The sequence below is a fragment of the Stenella coeruleoalba genome (genome assembly GCF_951394435.1).
Source record: "Stenella coeruleoalba genome assembly, chromosome: 9".
In the NCBI taxonomy this organism is placed as follows: Eukaryota; Metazoa; Chordata; class Mammalia; order Artiodactyla; family Delphinidae; genus Stenella; species Stenella coeruleoalba.
In genome coordinates this window covers 27938018-27956906 of record NC_137155.1, presented here as the reverse complement: position 1 = coordinate 27956906, position 18889 = coordinate 27938018, and the positions used below count along the sequence as shown (strand labels likewise).

Sequence of the window (18889 nt, the reverse complement as noted above, 5' to 3'; positions counted from 1 at the left end):
ATTTGTGTTCATCCAATATTCATATTTTGAAACTCTAATTCGCAGTGCAATGGTATTTAAAGATCGAGTCTTTGAAAGGTAATTAAGTCATGAGGGTAGAGCCCTCCTGATGAGATTAATGTGCTTATAAGAAGAGACATGAGAGAGCTTGCTTCTTCTCTCTCCACCATGTGGGGACACAGAGAGAAGGTGGCAGTCTACAAGCCAAGAAGTGGACCCTTTCTAGACACTGGATCTGCTAGCACCTTGAGACTCCCTTGCCTCCAGAACTACGGAAATAAATGCTTCTTGTTTAAGCCACCCAGTCTATGGTGCTCTGTTATAGCAGCCCAAGCTGCCTAAGACACCCTATTTCCAAATAAGATCATATTTTGAGGTACTGAGGGTTAGGACTTCAGCATATGAATTTGGGGACACAATTCAACCAATAATAACTGTGGAAAAGTTTTGTAATTTTTTAGATCTAACTTTCTTACATCTAAGCAACTAGCTGGATATAAATACCAATTGAATGTGAAGAATTAAGATTATTTAATTCAATCTAGGGCAAGTAGATGTTGAAGATGATAATTCAGTTTTGTTGAGTTTTACTAGTTATTTTGTAATTGATAAGCTAAGCAGCAATATTGATAGGCATATTTTTATTTGCATGAGAATCCTACTAAAGCATTTGAAATGTCAATTATTCCTCATGACTATATTGTAAAATAAGTAAACATAGTTAATGATTTTATTAATAATAGACTGAAATATATTTAGAAAAGATGACAGCTCAGTGATAAATGTTAATGACATTTTTCAATTTTTAAATAGAGTACATGTAAAAATAATTTTGAATAATGTGATTCTATCTAAAGGCTTTTTATTTCAGGATAAAAACAAATGCTGTTTTGGTGATTCATTTTTAATAATGTCATATTTATTTGTAAAGTATAATTTCTATTAGCCAATTTAGTAATTTATCCATTGACAGAATTTGGAGCAGGTTATTTTTTTTCCCTTGTTTTTTTTCCCTTTAAAAAATATTTTTTTCCCTTTAAAATGGCATGGCATTTTAAAAAAGGGAGCGGGGGAGGAAATGACTACAACTCAGCTTTTCCCCTTTAATTTCAGTAAGGTTTCTGGCCAACATCATATCCAAAAGAAGATTCTACTGTACAGGCATGATTTCCATTCCAGAATAGTGTCTTGTTCTAGTATTCTAAATTTCCTAATTTTATCCATATGGTTTCCTCCATTATATAAAGTTAAATTAAGAAGTGAAAGACTGATCTGAAATCCATCTATTTGCTCAAAGGCTGTGTTGTGCAGTGTGCCAGGCATTCCACACAGAACTTTGGAAGTTTTAGATCTATGCTGGGGTATTGCATATCTCATCACTTGTTTATAAGAGTGGGTTAGAAAGAACAGCCTGACCTCAGCTCAGAAATCAGCAGTGTCTGGAAACAAAGAATGAGTAGGCCCAGAATAAACAAACCCATAACTTTCAAAGTATACTAGAAACAAACAGGCCTTGTGGTCAATGCAATAAATTACTCAGAGCTGTTGATTTCTACCACACTACTTAAGCAAATACAGTGCAATATTTGGTACTCTTCACCACAGCACTGTGACCTCATTGGCTTAAGGACAGATAATATTATACCATATCTGTCAATCAGCCCCTGAATGAATGACCTATGACACCTTGGGAATAGAAAGAAATTTACTTCTTTGTTATTACTGGTTGTCCCATCTTTAGTACAACAAATGCATCTTCTACAAAACTATAAAGATAAATGAAGTTTCTTCAATGCATGGCTCTCTTACTGTGGTAATACTAGATTTCAGAAAGGTTTTGTAAACCTAAGTGGAAAAATTTTAAGTGAAAAAAAGTTTGATATTTGGTACTATGCTCCCTGAAACATATTTACGTTAAACATACAGAAGTGGGAGAGTTGAGGAAGTGGGAAGGGAAATGGGATTATGGGCTATCCAACAAAGGCCAAACTGCAGTGTCAAAACAAAATACTATAACCAAGTTTGTCAATGATATATCCTGGTCTTTGCTACTGCTTTTCTTCAGCTAAGATATGCTCTCTGTAAAGCTAGACCACTTAATTATAGGAAGCTGATCTGTAATGATTCCATGATGTAGTCCTGGAATGTGTAAATCATGACACCCTCCATTAAGTCCATAATTATTGATTTTATTTAAAATTATAATTCTCAATCTTTTGGGTTATGGCATTTATGTTTGGGTAATCAACCATCATTGTGGTTAAACATTTTCAAATAATCACTTTTGTTATATAAAATTTTAGAGTTGGAAGGGAGCTCAAAAGACATCTAAACAACTCCATTATCTTATAGATAAACTTTGGCCAAGAAAACTTGAGGGCATACAACTTGTGATGGCAACAAAACTCCAAGTCAGATCTGACTAGCCCAGTTTATCTTTACATGCCATGGCATGGCTCACCAGCTATCCAATGGACTGGCCACCTGGAGAGTTTATAAACACATGACATAAACTACTTATGGCAGAAGATGATATCAATGGTATACTACATGGCACCTAAATCAAAAGTTTGGCAATAACATTAATACTTAGAAGGGTCTGTGTGTGGAAACTGATGGACAACAAACATTTCTTATATATGTTGGACTACGTCCCTTCTCAAGGGTAGTCTTGAAAAAGATGAAATGTTTTTCAAAATTACAACATATCAAAGTTTACTTTGCTTGAGTGAGAGGATAACCAGAGGTAGGATATAAAATAATGTCTGAGCAGTGTATAAGGCCAGCTGTATAATTTGCATTGCCTAGTGCAAAATGAAAATTTCATGGGACCCTCTGCTTAGTACCCTGCTATTAAAGGTACAAAAATATAAAGTTTTTTTCTTTAAAAGATTTCATTACTAAACGTAATTGTAAACATAAAGGGGAACAAGTGCTACATAAAAATAATATTAATGTTCAAACTGCAAAAAATTGTGTTATAATTTTATATAATACCACAAATAATAATTTTTACTGTAGCATCTTGATTGATAATAGAATTTTGGTCTCACTAGTCTGCAAATACATTTACTAGATCATGAAAATTTATATTTATAGCACGTTATTTACAATTGATATAACTGAAAGCATCTGTCACTCTTCGTACATGCAAGGTCGCAAATAATTTTGATAATTTTTAATTTGGAGAAGGATCTTCCTGCTGATGCAACTGTTTCTGGAATTGATAAGAATGTTTTACAGGCTGTGATAACATTGGGATAGATTTCTAATAAATTATTTCAAATATGAAATTTAGTACATCTGGATCTGATGTTTCTCAAGGAAATTTTTTTCTAAAAAGATTTAACTCTTCATACAAATTACTCTCTTGGAAGTCTGAATTTAATTTAAATGTAAATTTACATAACAGCATTTTAATGTTTCCTCTGACATTTCTCGTAACTTGTGGACGTCGTATAAAAAACAAGGCAACTTCAGGATCTGTACATAATTCAAAATGTCTGTCTATACATTCTATTGCTGTATCTTCAATTTCAAGGGAATCATTTAATTTAAAACTGCCTTCCTTGTTAAGAATAGTTATCTGAAACTTCATATGAAAATAGCGTTCCTTTCTAATAATGCAATGATATTTAAATTTTATTTCTATTTCCAAGCCTGTGGATATTTGCTTTGCAATATTGCATCGGTTATCAAAATGAAGATTCTGAACTCTTTGAAGTGTTCTAATTACTCCCAGTATTCTTTACTGCAATATCCACATGTAAACTTTTATTTTGCAATAATGTACTGACACAGTTTACTGTTTGACTCCAGCAGTTTCTGTCTTAGTACTCAGACTGGAGATTTAATATTTCTGCAGATGTCTCAAAGACAGGCCCTGGAGACAGAAGAGCAAGCTAGCCTCACAACCCAGGTCCAAAAACCCACGCAGGACCCATCCTCCCTCCCATAGCCATGGCTGCTGGCACTTTTTCTGCTGCTGTAGCCAGTGCTACTCCAGTCTGGTTTTAGATCCTGGCTTGGCTGTCCCCATGGTGCCCTAAAATGCCCCGAGGCATGTGCTTATGGGCCATGCCAACTGCTCTGCATTCTTGCTTTCCACCATGCCCACAGTCTTGAACCAGCAGGTGCTGACTGCTGCTAGACCACAACCAAGCGAGTGCGCCGTCACTCAGTGTGTCTCCTCGGCTCACATGTCAGCTCTATTGTTCCATCAGCTTTCACTTAACTCAAGGCCCAAATATTTCAAGATGGTAAAAGAAAAGCATTAAACAAAGCATGGGTCCCTTCTCTGCATGAGGTCTGTGTAAGTAGACGGATCACAGGCCTCCGAAGCTGACCCTGGTAGTAGGGAACAGTTTGACTAGATGCTCATTGATTTGGAAGTAGCAGAAATGAAAGATTAGGTAATACTGAAGTTTGGGGAAAGACTTTTATCAGATTTAATGCTTACCAGAGAGCTTTCACCGGAGAAAAGATTTTTAACAAAGAATTGAATAAACTATCAAAAATGGCCAACTATTTTTTTTTTCATTATCCAACCTTGTTCTTTGTAATGGCACAAAACCAAAGCAATCAAGGGAGCAGGGATGAGAGTGCTTGACAAAATCAAGAAAGCGACCTTCTTCTTACCGTGTTCTTCCTGGATTGAATCCTAATTTTCCAAGAACAAATCCAACGCTCATTTCATGATTAGTCACAGGGCCACCCACTTGTGTAACAGGACTTAGGCTAGTCTGCCATGGGCCTAGAATTAAAGTATATAAGATAAAACAGTAAACTATCTACCCTCAGTACAGCAAGAAGTTGTTTCATACAATAGTATTCAGACCTTGAATGCTGACATGTTCCCATGTCAAATTAATATTTTAAGAGGAAGTAATTAAGTATTTTGCTTAAGCTCACACAACTAATTAGTGGTAGAACCAGGATTTGAGCCCAGAACGTCTGACTTAAGAGCTGCAATCCTAACCTATTACTCAATAGTCCTAGTACTACCCGGTCTTCTTTTAAAATTATGCATCTTCTTTAAATTTACGCCTCTCAGATAAATACTCATCACTGCCAAAATAAATGAATACACAAACAAAACCCTATTAGATTCCTTGAAAATAAGTTTCCAATTCTCCCAATGACTATTTCTCTATAATCAGTTCCTTTCTTCTGATTTATTAATTTCAGCTTATATGTCATAAGGAAAACAGATGCAATCAGATGAGATCAACATTGTTCTCCTCTTCCAATATATATGTTAAAAATTCCTAATATGACGTAATTATTCTGCCTTTTCTGGTCTAATGGTAAACCAGTTGTGCTACGGAGTACATCTCTCACTTCTCGAGGACTTTAATAAGTTTCCTCTTTCCCTATCACATGATCAGTTTCTCCTTTTATATTAAACTATTCCATCAGAATAGAAATACTATGCCTTAACATTTTTTTTAAAAAAGCTACTTCTTGAAGGAATTCCTTAGACTTCCTCTCCACTCCATTACATTTTGTTATATCCCCAACATACTCCACTAAAGTAGCTCTTATTTAAGATCACAAATGATCTTCCTAAGGTCAGTGACCAACTTTTTCCTGATTTCTTAGCAGCGTTTTGAATTGAATGATCTCTCCTTCTTTATTGAAACATGCTATTTCTTAGGTAAGTGTCTCTCAGTGATCCCCAGATAAGCAGCACAAGGATTATCTATCTGCAGCCACCCTGAAGCAGCAGGATGGACACTGCCCGAAGTCTGGTTCACACGTCAAGACTGATGATGCCACACACACATACTAAGAGGGCATGAAAACACTTATTACTCACATAATAAGACTTTCTAGGGACATCAAAATGGTTCTTAAACAGGTCCAAAATGACTCATGAAAGCAAGCAAAGGAGACTGACTTAGGGTTTTTATAGTGGTTAAGGGGTGACGCCAGGTAAAGGTTCTCTCACACAGGTAGAAATTTTTAAGGGTTTGAATCTCTTACCAGGACCAAAGGAGAAGAAAGCTAGGCTGTTTAATTAGCTTATCTAGATGTGGCCAGAAGAGGAAGAGAAAGGAGGAAGTCTGAAAAACTGTCAGCAGTCAAACATAAAAAAATGTACTCAGACCCTTTATTATACCTTATAAAATAAGCAAATTATTGGGCCCTTTCTCAGATCTACTGAATCAGAAACTAAGAGGTTGGGGACAGCAATCTGCGTTTTAAGCTTTCCAGGTGATTTTGATGCACCCTCAATTATAACCATGCTCTAGGCTCCAACAAAACAAGGTTCATCTGAGTTTCCTTCCGCTACATGAGATACATTTTCTCAGTCTCTTTCACTAGTCTTTCTACCTGGCCTCTAAATCAACAAAATTGAGAGTCCGCCTGCCGATGCAGGGGACACGGGTTCGTGCCCCGGTCTGGGAAGATCCCACACGCCGCAGAGCGGCTGGGCCCGTGGGCCATGGCCGCTGAGCCTGTGCGTCTGGAGCCTCTGATCTGCAACGGGAGAGGCCACAACAGTGAGAGGCCCGCGTACCGCAAAAAAAAAAAAAAAAAAAAAGAAGGTATGACTCTCAAATCTTTAACTCCATTTTGGCTCTCTCCACTGTGTTCCAGTCTTATTTTTACAAATGCATTCTCACCGTCTCTTCTTAGATGTATAGTAGCCATATCAAATTTACCATGGCTAAAACAGAAAGTGTTTTACTTTTAACCCTTTAGAAATTCTCCAGACAAGTCTATTGCTTAGCAAATTTGCCCTATCTCAGAAAATCACAAATTTTGTTAGTTCTTTCTTTAACCTCCCAGATACAACTTATTTTCATCATATTGTATTCCAAGAGGAGTTCAAAATAAAATCATTTGTCATCTGGACCAGACGACAAATGGCTCTTAACTGGCTTATGCTGTCTCCATTCCTCATCCCATAGAGTTCATTCTCCAGGCGGCAGCCAAAGCGATTATTTTAAAACAGGAATCTGGGGCTTCCCTGGTGGCGCAGTGGTTGAGAGTCTGCCTGCCGATGCTGGGGACGCGGGTTCGTGCCCCGGTCCGGGACGATCCCACATGCCGCGGAGCGGCTGGGCCCGTGAGCCATGGCCGCTGAGCCTGCGCGTCGAGGCCCGCGTACCGCAAAAGAAAAAGAAAAAAGAAAAAAAAAAACAGGAATCTGATCATGATACATTTTTAAATTGAACAATCTCCAAAGGCTTTCTATTGCAGCTAGAGTAAAATTAAAACTATTGTAATACACAAAGACTTGTATGATCTTTCATCTGTTTACCTCTCTTTCCTCATCTCTCCCATTTTCAACTCTTCTTAATTATGCATTTGTTAATTTATAAATAAGTAATTGGTAGTTTTTCTAGCCCTCATAAGCAGCTTGAAAGCAAGGTGTGTGTGTGTGTGTGTGTGTGTGTGTGTGTGTGTGTGTGTGTGTGTGTATCTTATTCAGCTTTAGATCCCTAATTTATCCTCATATGAATAAATGTAAAAATTCACCTAACATATATTAGGTACGTAATAAATACTGAATCAATAACTGTTCTAGTTGGACAATTTGTGGTGGGTGAACACTTTTGGAAATGTATAGGAATGATGTTACGTGTTAATTCCTTCAAGAAATAGAAAGTAATAGAGATACCAGTCAGTGTTGGTCCTATTCGTATCCACACTCTCAAGTCAGGGGCACTACCTGAACACCACCCTTGCAGAGTGGCTGGTCATGTTTATCTCACCATTGACTGGATCAGTGACAGATATCTAATCCAAGACAGCTCAATCCCAGGCAAGCCAAAAGGCTAAACTATGGTCAGACATGAATGAGTCTGGCTTAACAGAAGTGAGTAATTAGCTCAATCATATACCCTTTTCTGGAAATTTAAACTAAGGAAGAAGAGATGACTGGCGATTGCTACTATGTCAGGAAAAAGAAGACATGTTAAGTGGGGTGTCACATTATTTGTGAAAGATGAGGCTGAAGATTCATAAATTAGGGCTCCTGAGATCTCTAGCGCTTGCTTGCATCAAGAGCTACCCTTCAGTTCTTCTCCTGAGCTGGCCAGGCCTAGCATAGTTCCATTTCAAGAGAAGAGAGAGCTAAACTAAATATTGACAAATGAGTGATTTGCCACCTGACAAACTGAATATGAAGTGAGGTATGTGGGGCATGTGATAGAACGTGGACAATAAACACATTTTATTCAAACAGAGCAGCATGTACAGAATATGGAAGCATATTTGCACTGAGCAATGCTAGTATGATTTCACTGCATTAGTGTAGCTTTCTATACAGATGAGTCACATATGAAAGAAGAGGATAAAAGTGAAAGGGCAATTTAAAAGGTTTCTAAGCAGGTGATCAGATATTAGCTAAATGAGGAAAAAATAACAAGAAAAAAATACAATGTCAAAGTAATGGAAACTAAATAAAATTGGCCTTGAAAGAACCAAACGTCAAGTGAAAGGGGAAAAGGGACATATAATAAAGTTGACAGGCTCCCCCTGCAGTAATTCATTTGTGAAAAAGAGACATAATCTAGCCCACCAGAGAATATTTGCCTCATTATTTTTCAATAATGAAATCTGTTAACACTGTGATAGTCATGGTCTAATCGGAACAAGCACTCAAATGTTTGGGTTCTTTTATGGTGTACATATCTCCTGGGCTTGCGGAGCTACTCTGCAAAGTTTCTTAGAACTGGAAGAATATTCTCATTAGACTTTAGGTGCTCCCTCTTTCAGCTATGTTGGCAATACTAGCCAAGTCTTCTCCTCTTGAATAGCCTTACAGAAGCCCACTTATTCTGATTGTAACATACATAATAAGAGCTTATAAAGATGTGCACAAAAGAAAAACAATAAATGAAGCTGGTGGACATTCACCAAGATTTTCTTAAGAATTTCAGCTCAAGGGTTATTTCATAAACAAGAGTCAGTAAGCTTAGTTTAAACAAAGATGTGGCTCAATTCTTTCCAGCCAAATTGGTTTACTAATTTCTAGCTGTCACGTGCCTGTGGTTATAGAACTCACCATGAACTGCAGCCTGACGCCATGTGCTTTAGAATACCCCCAGATTTTGGATCTGATTCAAACTTATCTGTAGGTCTGTGGTTTTAAGAAACAGAAAAACAAATTCAAGAATGCTCATCACTATGTGGCTTATAAATAGAATAAAAGAACTACTTTCCTCATAGTAATTTAAAGCAGACTAAGTAAATTCAGAGCAAAAAAAAACTTGCCATTTCAGAAAACATTCCCAAATTTCAAAAATCAAGCTATCAAATTTGGGTATTTGTATTTAACATTCATAAATACACACACAGGCAGACATACCAGAATGCACACTTATCATAAATTAATTTAATCTTAATTAATTTATTCAGACAGCAAATATTTGCTGAGTGCTTCTCTGTGCCAGAGACTGTTATATGCTAAGGACACACGTTAAACAGACTTGACTCCTCACTTTGAAATCTTTACACAGTGCATTCATAAGTAGAGCACTTAGCTTAATTCTGATAAGAACAGAAAGAGGCATAAAGTATGGTCCTCTTGCTTCAGGGAACTTAGTTTAGTTGTGTAGATAAAGTATATGCAAGAAAATTTAATAATAATAACGTACTACCATGCAATAAAATTTAAAAGACTATTACTGGCAGAATTACTCTCAAACATACAAGAAGAGAAAATTTTCTCTAGATTTGTGTGTAAAAGAAAGTCTTCTGGAAGAATTATTTCCTACCAAAACTTGACTGAGCTTAAACTGTAAAAGGAAAAAAGAAGGATTGAAAAGAGCATTCTGTATGCAAAGGAGGCCATCAACCACAGGTCAAAACCGGTTTCAAGAAAACGGTGTTCAGGGTACTGGGGTAGACAAATATGTCAGGAGAAATTAATTTTATTTTTTGGATACTCAACATGAAATGCAGTTGTTATCAAATAAGGGAGTTTTGTTTCATATGCAAAAGGACACGACAGTGAATAAAAATGAATGAAAAGATATGGGGAAGTGGAACAGGCCAACAAATCTTTCAAAAGATACTGAGCCCCTGTCCTGTGGAAAGCACTATGCTTTCCCTCAACAGCAGAGACTGTTGGAGTCTCCCTCACATTCCCTTCTATAGGGCAGTGCATTCTTCCCCCAGCTGCCATAGATATAAGCCGATGGAAACTCACAACTTCTCCCTTTTCTGGAAACTTCCCCTGGGCTTAATGGGAGTTACCTTGACCTGTAATCCATGTGCCACTATGGACTGCCCTTGCTCTGGAAATTATACTGTGTGGGCAGCCAATTTCTGACTGAATTGGGGGGTCTCATCACTGATGATAGCATAGCAACGGCTAGGGTTTTCATATGTGGTAAACTGAGATATGATGCAGGAGGAAAGGCATGTGTTAGCATATGCAAAATCTCAGGTGTTTGAGAAGTATGGAGGAAACTGCTAACAAAAAGCAACTGTGGAATTAAGAGGTTATTTCCATGGGCTGTTGATGCATTGAAGAAAGAATATAATAGGCACAGATCTATTTATCACAAATGTAATATGAACGGTGAAAATGAGATGCCTCCTTGGCACCATTGAGGGACTCTCACCTTCTGCATTCTAAGGGCAGACAGAGGGAAATATCTGGGCCTAGAACTAACAGAGACAGAACCCTGAGGCATCGAATGGGGTTATCTGAGGACTTTGAATACACAGGTTTTCCTGAATCATCTAGAGCATCTGAAGGAGCCTACTTTCCCTTGTTTGTAAATAAAGCTTCCCTTTATTTGAAGACTCTTCAGAAGCCTCCATGTGGCAAGAGCTTTATAAGACAATGGTTTCTCTCTCCTCGATCTATTCTCAGACAATGGCTTCTCTCTCCCTTCCTGAACATGAGACCCATATGTAGACGCAAATATCAATATCACCCAACTGACAAAGTGCTGCGCCAGCTGAGGACTGAGTGGGATTTTATACCAAAAGAGTGGCAGGATCTAGCTAACAGGGATAGGTGGGAACCAAGAGAGAATAAATCAGAGTGCATGATGGGGATGCCGGATTGAGGGGAGTGGAATATGGAACTAGATGAGGAGCGTTCTAAATACGGAGCATTCTCTCATGACACAGGATTTAACAGCCTGGCAAGGTTTCTGGGAGCACATGTTAATAGTCTGATGGATTAGCTCTCAGAAGCTGGGAAAAAGTGGTGGCCAGATATTTCTGCTTCCACTTAAGATTGAGGAGCCTGGAAAGAACATCACTTCCACGGTAACAAGATATTTTCTTGAAGCAATTAGTTAGTTACAGTCACAGGATAACTGAATAGTCTGGAAATCACAGGCTCCCCTACCACCCCCATCCCAGGAAACCTGGGTAGGGAGAAACAGCTAAAATTTAACTAAATTACTAAAGGTGAAATGTGGGTTAGCAAGACTGTACATAATACCTAGGAGCCCCATATACATAGATAGTTTTAATTCACTGACTGTCAGGAGCTCAGCTGAGCTGTCAGATGTCGGAGTAGCCAATTAAAGCCACAAGACAAAAATGAAAGTAACATTCACTTTAGTCACTGACTATGATGCCGTGAGCAAGAGTCTGAAAACAGAAGAATTATGGACTCTCCCCTACTAATCCCTCCCCCACCCAGCAGAGGTTCAGATGGATAGACACAGACATGGGAATCATCTCACTGTTCAGGGAGCTTTGAACAAAAGCTAAAAGACTCCAGCAGTTTTACTGGGGGGTGGGAGCACTGGGAAGAGGGAGATGGAGAAGGAGAATGAGTGGAAAAGCAGTGAGTACTGAGTCAGAGTGGAGAAAGTATCTTCACACTTTCCTAATAAGGAAACCTCCAAAGGAAGGCACTTGGGCCAGGAATGCAGCTATGCATAAGAGCTTGGTCATCCAGGGGTTCCTGAGTCCTTGACTGCAACGCCTTTTAAAGGACTGTGCATCAAGTCTTGTGTGGGGAGGGCAGTTTTTAACCTTATAAGTCTTGCCATGTAAAGCCTTTGAAATTGCCTATGGTTGGACCTGAAAAATACAGCGATTTCTTGGCAAATTGCCAAACTCCTCACTCATAGGGAATTCTCCATGAACTTTCAGTGGAAGCAGAAAGTTGCAACAAATAGAAAACAACTTTCAAGATTATAGATTTAATTGATCAATACCAATAATTACATTAAATTTAAACTGTCTAAACATCCCAATTAATGTCAGATTTTCAGATTAGAGATTTTACAAAGTAAGAACTGTGGTGTCTACAAGTAATGTCTACAACATTTAAAATACAGAGACAGATAAGTTTAAAGCAAGTTTAAAGGATGGAAAAAAATATAACATGCAGACACTGACCAAAAGAAAGTTGAACTGGCTATATTACCATGGACAAATTAGACTTAAGAAAAATGAATATTTTTACAAATAAAAAACCACATTACATAATGATAAAGTCAATTTGGGGAGAAGACATAACAACTTTAAAATGTGTATGCTGCTAACAACAGAGCTTTACAAGTCAAAAAACAGGCAAACAGGGCTCCCCTGGTGGCACAGTGGTTGAGAGTCCCTCTGCCGATGCAGGGGACACGGGTTCGTGCCCCGGTCCGGGAGGATCCCTCATGCCGCAGAGTGGCTGGGCCGTGAGCCATGGCCGCTGAGCCTGCGCGTCCAGAGCCTGTGCTCCGCAACAGGAGAGGCCACAACAAAAAAAAAAAAAAAAAAGAAAAAAAAAAGAAAAAACAGGCAAACAATGATAGAACTGAAATAAGAAATATACAAACTCATGATTATAGATGGATATGTTAAAGCCCCATACAGTAAATGATAGACCAAGTAGACCAAATGCCAAAAGGATATAAAACAGGAGCCAGGAAATTATGACCCATGGTCCAAATACTTGATTTTGTAATCAAAGTTTTGTTGAATCACAGTCACATGTATTAATATATTATCTATGGTTGCTTTCATACACATTTCAGAGTTGAACAGTTGTCACAGAAACAGGGTGACCCACAAGACTAAGATATGTACTATCTGGTCCTTTAAGAATAAGTTTGCTGATTCCTGATATGGAAGACGTGAACAACACTACCAATCAACTTGATTTTTATGAACTCTCACCCAATAACAACCATGCCTAACAGATTTAACCCATGTTTGCTTTTGCAAATGTCAATGTGGTAGAAAAAGCTATTAACTTCCTACAATTATTATGAAAATTGTTTTGACTTCATGGACCACTTGAAAGGATCTCAAAATTCTGCAGGTATCTACAGAATACGTTCCAAGGATGGCATTAGATGGGTACAGATGGGTACACAACTACTGTAAACTAGTTTACAGTAGTTGTGTACTATCTGGTTTAACCCATCAAAATGAGTATTTACCTATAGATATATATTTTTTTAATTACCTTTTGTTTTTTTTAATTTTTTGTTGATTTTTGTGGTTTCCTATTTCTTATCTGCTTCCAGTAACGTCTTTCCTATTGTGTGTTCCATAATTTTAATAACTGAATTATTTATGGGTTTTAATCTGTGGGTCTCATTCTGCTAGTACTTGCTCACTATGCCTTTTTGCTTTGTGTGTGGGCTTTTTCTGTTCTGTTAATAGTTTCTGTTCATTTGAATTCCATATGTGGGTAATACTTCAAGGCCTGTGTCCAAGGTGTCCTCCTTCGGAGACAATTTACATTAGCTTCTGCTGAGTAACTGGGAACAATTATAAACCCAGGTCAACCTTAGTGCTTTAATATAAATTTCCTCCCTTGGGCATTTTTGGGACAATTGGGTTATGCTGGTACTGTGAAGTCAAGCCACAAACCTTCTCGAGCTTCACCACATGGTTACAAATAGTCAGAGATAATATTTTGCTCTCTCCTCTCAGAGCCAAATTTGAGAAACACAAGTGTGTATCCTGTCTCCCCTTGCAAGAGCAGGTTTTTCTGTGGTTCAAACTTCCATGAAGAGTATAGACTTTTGAAGTCCCAGCTTTATGTGATTGTCTCTCTCCAGATTCCTCATCATGTGTAAGGCCTGGATTTTTATTCCTGTCTCTTAGACAGCTCTTAAGCTAACACTCAAGGTCACAGAGGCTCTGAGTTACGCCTCGGCTGGGGTTAGCTCACCTCACTGAATCCACGCGCTTGCTTGGTTTGAATGTTTCCTGACTTTCTTGCCAAGTTCAGCAAAGCATAAAGTAACATTTTCCTAATTTTATCTACTCTTTTTAGGTGTTTATAATGGAGGTTTGCTCAGGATATTCCAGCATATTCTCCATTCACTCTTCAATTCACTGCATTTTGGATTCTACATCTAGGAATGCTCTTGTCATTCTTCAAGTTATATATTCTTTTTTTATGGCTCCATTTTATTCAGCTTCTCAGCCAGAATCTATATGGTTATTGCTCCCTCCTTCTTAAACCAGCTCTACCTTTTTGATCGCTCTTTTACTTTCTAACAGAATTGTCAGTTCTTTTCAGACTCCTTGATTAGCTTTCCTCCTCCACCTAACTGTGTGAACCATGACTTCTTCTCAGGGCGTTTTTTTCTCATATATATATTTATATGGCATTCCAAGATTTTATATTCTAGATTTTTCTTTACTTGCCAGTCCTCCTTTCTTTGCTCCAATTCATAAATCCAATTTTCTATCTGATGCAAATATTTGCATATTTTTATGATAACTTAAATTTAACATGCCCCCCCAAATTGATATTCTCTATTCAAGCTTAAATAATGTTTATTAGGTAAATCTTATACATGCAATATTACATGTATAGTTTTTGAAATATGCTAAGAAAACAAACAGCTAATAATCTACTACTTAATAAAATCACTAGAACATTACGAATAACATTGAATCTCCACTTTTGTGCTTCTCCCTATTCTTACTTCTCCAATGGTTATTTTGAATTCTTTTTAATTAGTCATTCTCTTGTTTTTCTGTAGTTTTAGGGGGATATATATATCCCTAAATAATATATGTTTTGTTTGAGGAATTTATGAAAATAGTATCACAGCTTCTGTATGTGCATGTATTAAATTTTTCACTTAAAATTTTATTTATAAGATTTATTTATGTTGTTGGTATAATACCAATTAATTTTTTCACTTATGCATAATATTATTCTGTGTGAATATGCCACAATTTATTTGTACACCCTCTTGCCAATTGATGTTGGGTTATTTCCAGCATTTTTGCTATTAAAAACAGTGCTGTAAGATGTTCCAGACTCATACTTGGTCCATTTCATGCTTGGTGGTTCAATGAAACACCTAAGAGTTTGCCAAGCCTCTTTCTAGAAGCCAGTCTTGTGCAAAAGTTTTTGTAGAATATATCCCTAAAAGTGGAAGGACATTGTAGGAAATATATATCTTCATATACAATACTAAATTATTGTTGAAATAGCTTGCTGTAATTTGCAATCCAATCAAAAATTTATGTAAGTTCTGGCTGTTTGACATGTTTTCAAACACTTCGTATAATCAAACATCTATTTTTGCCAAAGTAAGTTATATAACAATACATCTCACTGAAGTCTTCATTTTCATTTCTCTAATTACTGATGTGTGTGAATAGTTCAACTGACCAAATTTGCTTCCTCTGTTAAGAAATGCCTGTTCATACTTTTTTGTTATTTTATGCTGTTTGTCTTTTTTTAAAAAAATTGATTATAATGAATATTTCATATATTCTAGATACTGATTATTTGGCATAATGTGTTGTAAATAGCTTCTAGATTGCTTTTTCACTTACACTTTTTAGCTGTTTGTTGTTAATATAAGACAGAAAATTACATTCAGCTATATTGATAAATATGCTAGTAATTTTTATAGATTTTTTGGATTGTTTTTAATTGATTTATTTTTATCCATTTCCCCCATTAGACTCTAAACTCATGGAATCTAACACAACACTTACATTGTTCAATGTAGTATCCCCAGTTCATGTCAGAGTTCTTGAAGCAGTCAATTAAGTATGTGTTGATTGAATGAAATGAGTTATTCCTACCATCTGTAGAGACCTATAAGTAAAAATTAACAATTATTGGCTTAGGTACTCATTAAGTAAAAATGTTTTTGTGTAAGTATTGCCAAACCAGATGCTTCAGAAAAATAAGAAAGATATACAAGATGTGGCTCTCTATCCTCAAGGCATTTTCATAGACACAAATTCCCTTCATTTTCACTATCAGACCCATAATCCCTTTATTTAGTCTATTTTGAGCAATAAAGCTGCTCTCCTAAGTATTATTTTTTAATACTTACAGCTATTTTTAAATCAACTCAACATTTGTTTCACTGTGTAATATTTGTCCTGTAAAACAACTTTAATGTAGCTTATATTATTTGAAACACCTGTATTTAACTTTACTGAACATTTGGAAAATCTGCCACATGTTCCGATTCCATGAACCGCAAACACTGAACATTTTAAGAAACATTAGTGGTGCAAAAACAAAAAAATATATTACCTTTATTTATAATAATTAAGATGTGGAAAGTGTATCAGCACAGTTAAATAGAAAACTAATTTTATTCTTTTAAACATGGGAAGTGCCCTCTTTTACATGAATTTTTAAAAGACTCAACACAATTATTATATGAATAAGCAGGGAGAGCTGGGAATCATGCCAAACACTATGAAGTAGAAAGTTAAAGAACACAGAGCAGATGAAGAGTTTCCCTTTACAGAACTTTTAATAGTGCTTGGGCAAGACAGACCAAGGCTCAGCAAATGTTGCTTCAAGCCGCAAAAATGGCATTCTATCCACCAGAACTTCTACTCATAGACTCATCCGTAGCTCATTACAATTCATAATGATAACTACCAAATTGAATTATACAGATATATTATAAGAATATTCTAAAAAGCTAGATGTTATAAGTGAATTCCTTTTATTATTATCTAAGCACAAGACTTAACAGTAATTTTATTAATCACAAGGCTGCATTTAGCCAAACATTCCATAATCTTGCAATGTAAGTATACCATACTTTAAGTCAATATTTATACCTGTATTTTGGTATCTTTTCACCCAGACTTCCACCAATCATATTAGGAGTTTTGATAAAACTGTCATATATTTAAAACAAGACTAAAATATTTAATTGAATACAGTTTTAATTGATTTGATTTTAAAGAATTGTTCAAAAGAGGAAAGAACAAAACATGTTCTAAATAGCAGGTTATTTTCAGTAAATCTAGCATTTGTCATATCCCTAAGAAATTAAGTTCTTCCTAATTTTTAAGGAATAATGGTAAAAATAATAATTTGGGCAAAGACAGTATCAGACTGAGAGCACTAATGAAATGATTATGTATAGAATTATGTTAAAATTATATATAATATAAAATTGATACATAAAATATAAAACATATCAAATATGTATATACATACACAAATATGTGTCTGCACATATACAGTTTCATATATATATGTACACGTGTTATTGTGTTTCTTCCTTTTCATTTAAAAAAATTATGATTTTTTTTTCTCTAACTAGATTCTTTGTCTGCCCCCCCACCCCCCTATTCACACACTTCTCCCTCATATTCTTGACCTCTTTCCTTCCCTTTGCCTCTGGAAAATAGAAAAGGACAAACATATAATCTGAAACAATGAAGTGCAAAGATTATAATTCTTAAAGAGGCTTCAAGATGGCGGAATGGTAAAACGCGGAGGTCACCTTCCTCCTCACAGATACACCAGAAATACGTCTACACATGGAACAACTCCTACAGAACACCTACTGAACGCTGGCAGAAGACCTCAGACCTCCCAAAAGGCAAGAAACCCCCCCACGTACCTGGGTAGGGCAAAAGAAAAAAGAAAAACACAGAGACAAAAGGATAGGGACGGGACCTGCACCAGTGGGAGGGCGCTGTGAAGGAGCCAAAGTTTCTAACACACTAGGAAGCCCCTTCGCGGGCGGAGACTGCGGGTGGCGGAGGGGGAAAACTTCGGAGCCGCGGAGGAGAGCACAGCAACAGGGGTTCGAAGGGCAAAGCGGAGAGATTCCCGCAAAGAGGATCAGGGCCGACCGGCACTCACCAGGCCGAGAGGCTTTTCTGCTCACCCGCCGGGGCGGGCGGGGCTGGGAGCTGAGACTCGGGCTTCGGTCGGAGCGCAGGGAGAGGACTGGGGTTGGCTGCGTGAACACAGCCTGAAGGGGTTAGTGCGCCACGGCTAGCCAGGAGGGAGTCCGGGGAAAAGTCTGGACCTGCCGAAGAGGCAAGAGACTTTTTCTTCCCTCTTTGTTGCCTGGTGCACGAGGAGAGGGGATTAAGAGAGATGCTTAAAAGAGCTCAAGAGACGGCGCGAGCCGCGGCTAAAAGCGCGGACCCCAGAGACGGGTATGAGACGCTAAGGCTGCTGCTGCCGCCACCAAGAAGCCTGTGTGCGAGCACAGGTCACTCTCCACACCTCCCTTCCGGGGAGCCTGTGCAGCCCGCCACTGCCAGGGTCCTGTGATCCAGGGACAACTTACCAGGGAGAACCCATGGCGCGCCTCAGGCTGGTGCAACGTCCCGCCGGCCTCTGCCGCCGAAGGCCCGCCCCGCACTCCATGCCCCTCCCTTCCCACCCCGGCCTGAGTGAGCCAGAGCCGCCAAATCAGCTGCTCCTTTAACCCCTTCCTGTCTGAGCGAATAACAGACGCCCTCCGGCGACCTACACGCAGAGGCGGGGCCAAATCCAAAGCTGAGCCCCTGGGAGCTGTGAGAACAAAGAATAGAAAGGGAAATCTCTCTGAGCAGCCTCAGGAGCAGCGGATTAAATCTCCACAATCACCTTGATGTACCCTGCATCTGTGGAATACCTGAACACACAACGATTCATCCCAAATTGAGGAGGGGGACTTTGGGAGCAAAGATATATGTATATTTTTCCCCTTTTTCTCTTTTCATG

At 37.9% G+C, this 18889-nt stretch overlaps 1 long non-coding RNA gene across 3 annotated transcripts in view; it reads right to left on the bottom strand.

The window, feature by feature from the left end:
• LOC307191451 overlaps window positions 1-18524 on the bottom strand; it is a 47587-nt gene extending 29063 nt beyond the window's left edge. Inside the window, exons 1-4 of one of the 3 annotated variants that reach the window (XR_013829786.1) lie at window positions 18471-18524; window positions 15901-16003; window positions 9020-9094; window positions 4639-4753 (exon numbers count right to left, since the gene is read on the bottom strand). This is a non-coding gene — a long non-coding RNA (uncharacterized lncRNA). Of the gene's footprint in view, window positions 1-4638; window positions 4754-6884; window positions 7321-9019; window positions 9095-15900; window positions 16004-18470 lie in introns of those variants that run through there. The other 2 variants (XR_013829787.1, XR_013829788.1) reach the window with 2 other exon arrangements.
• Window positions 18525-18889: the final 365 nt, after the last annotated feature.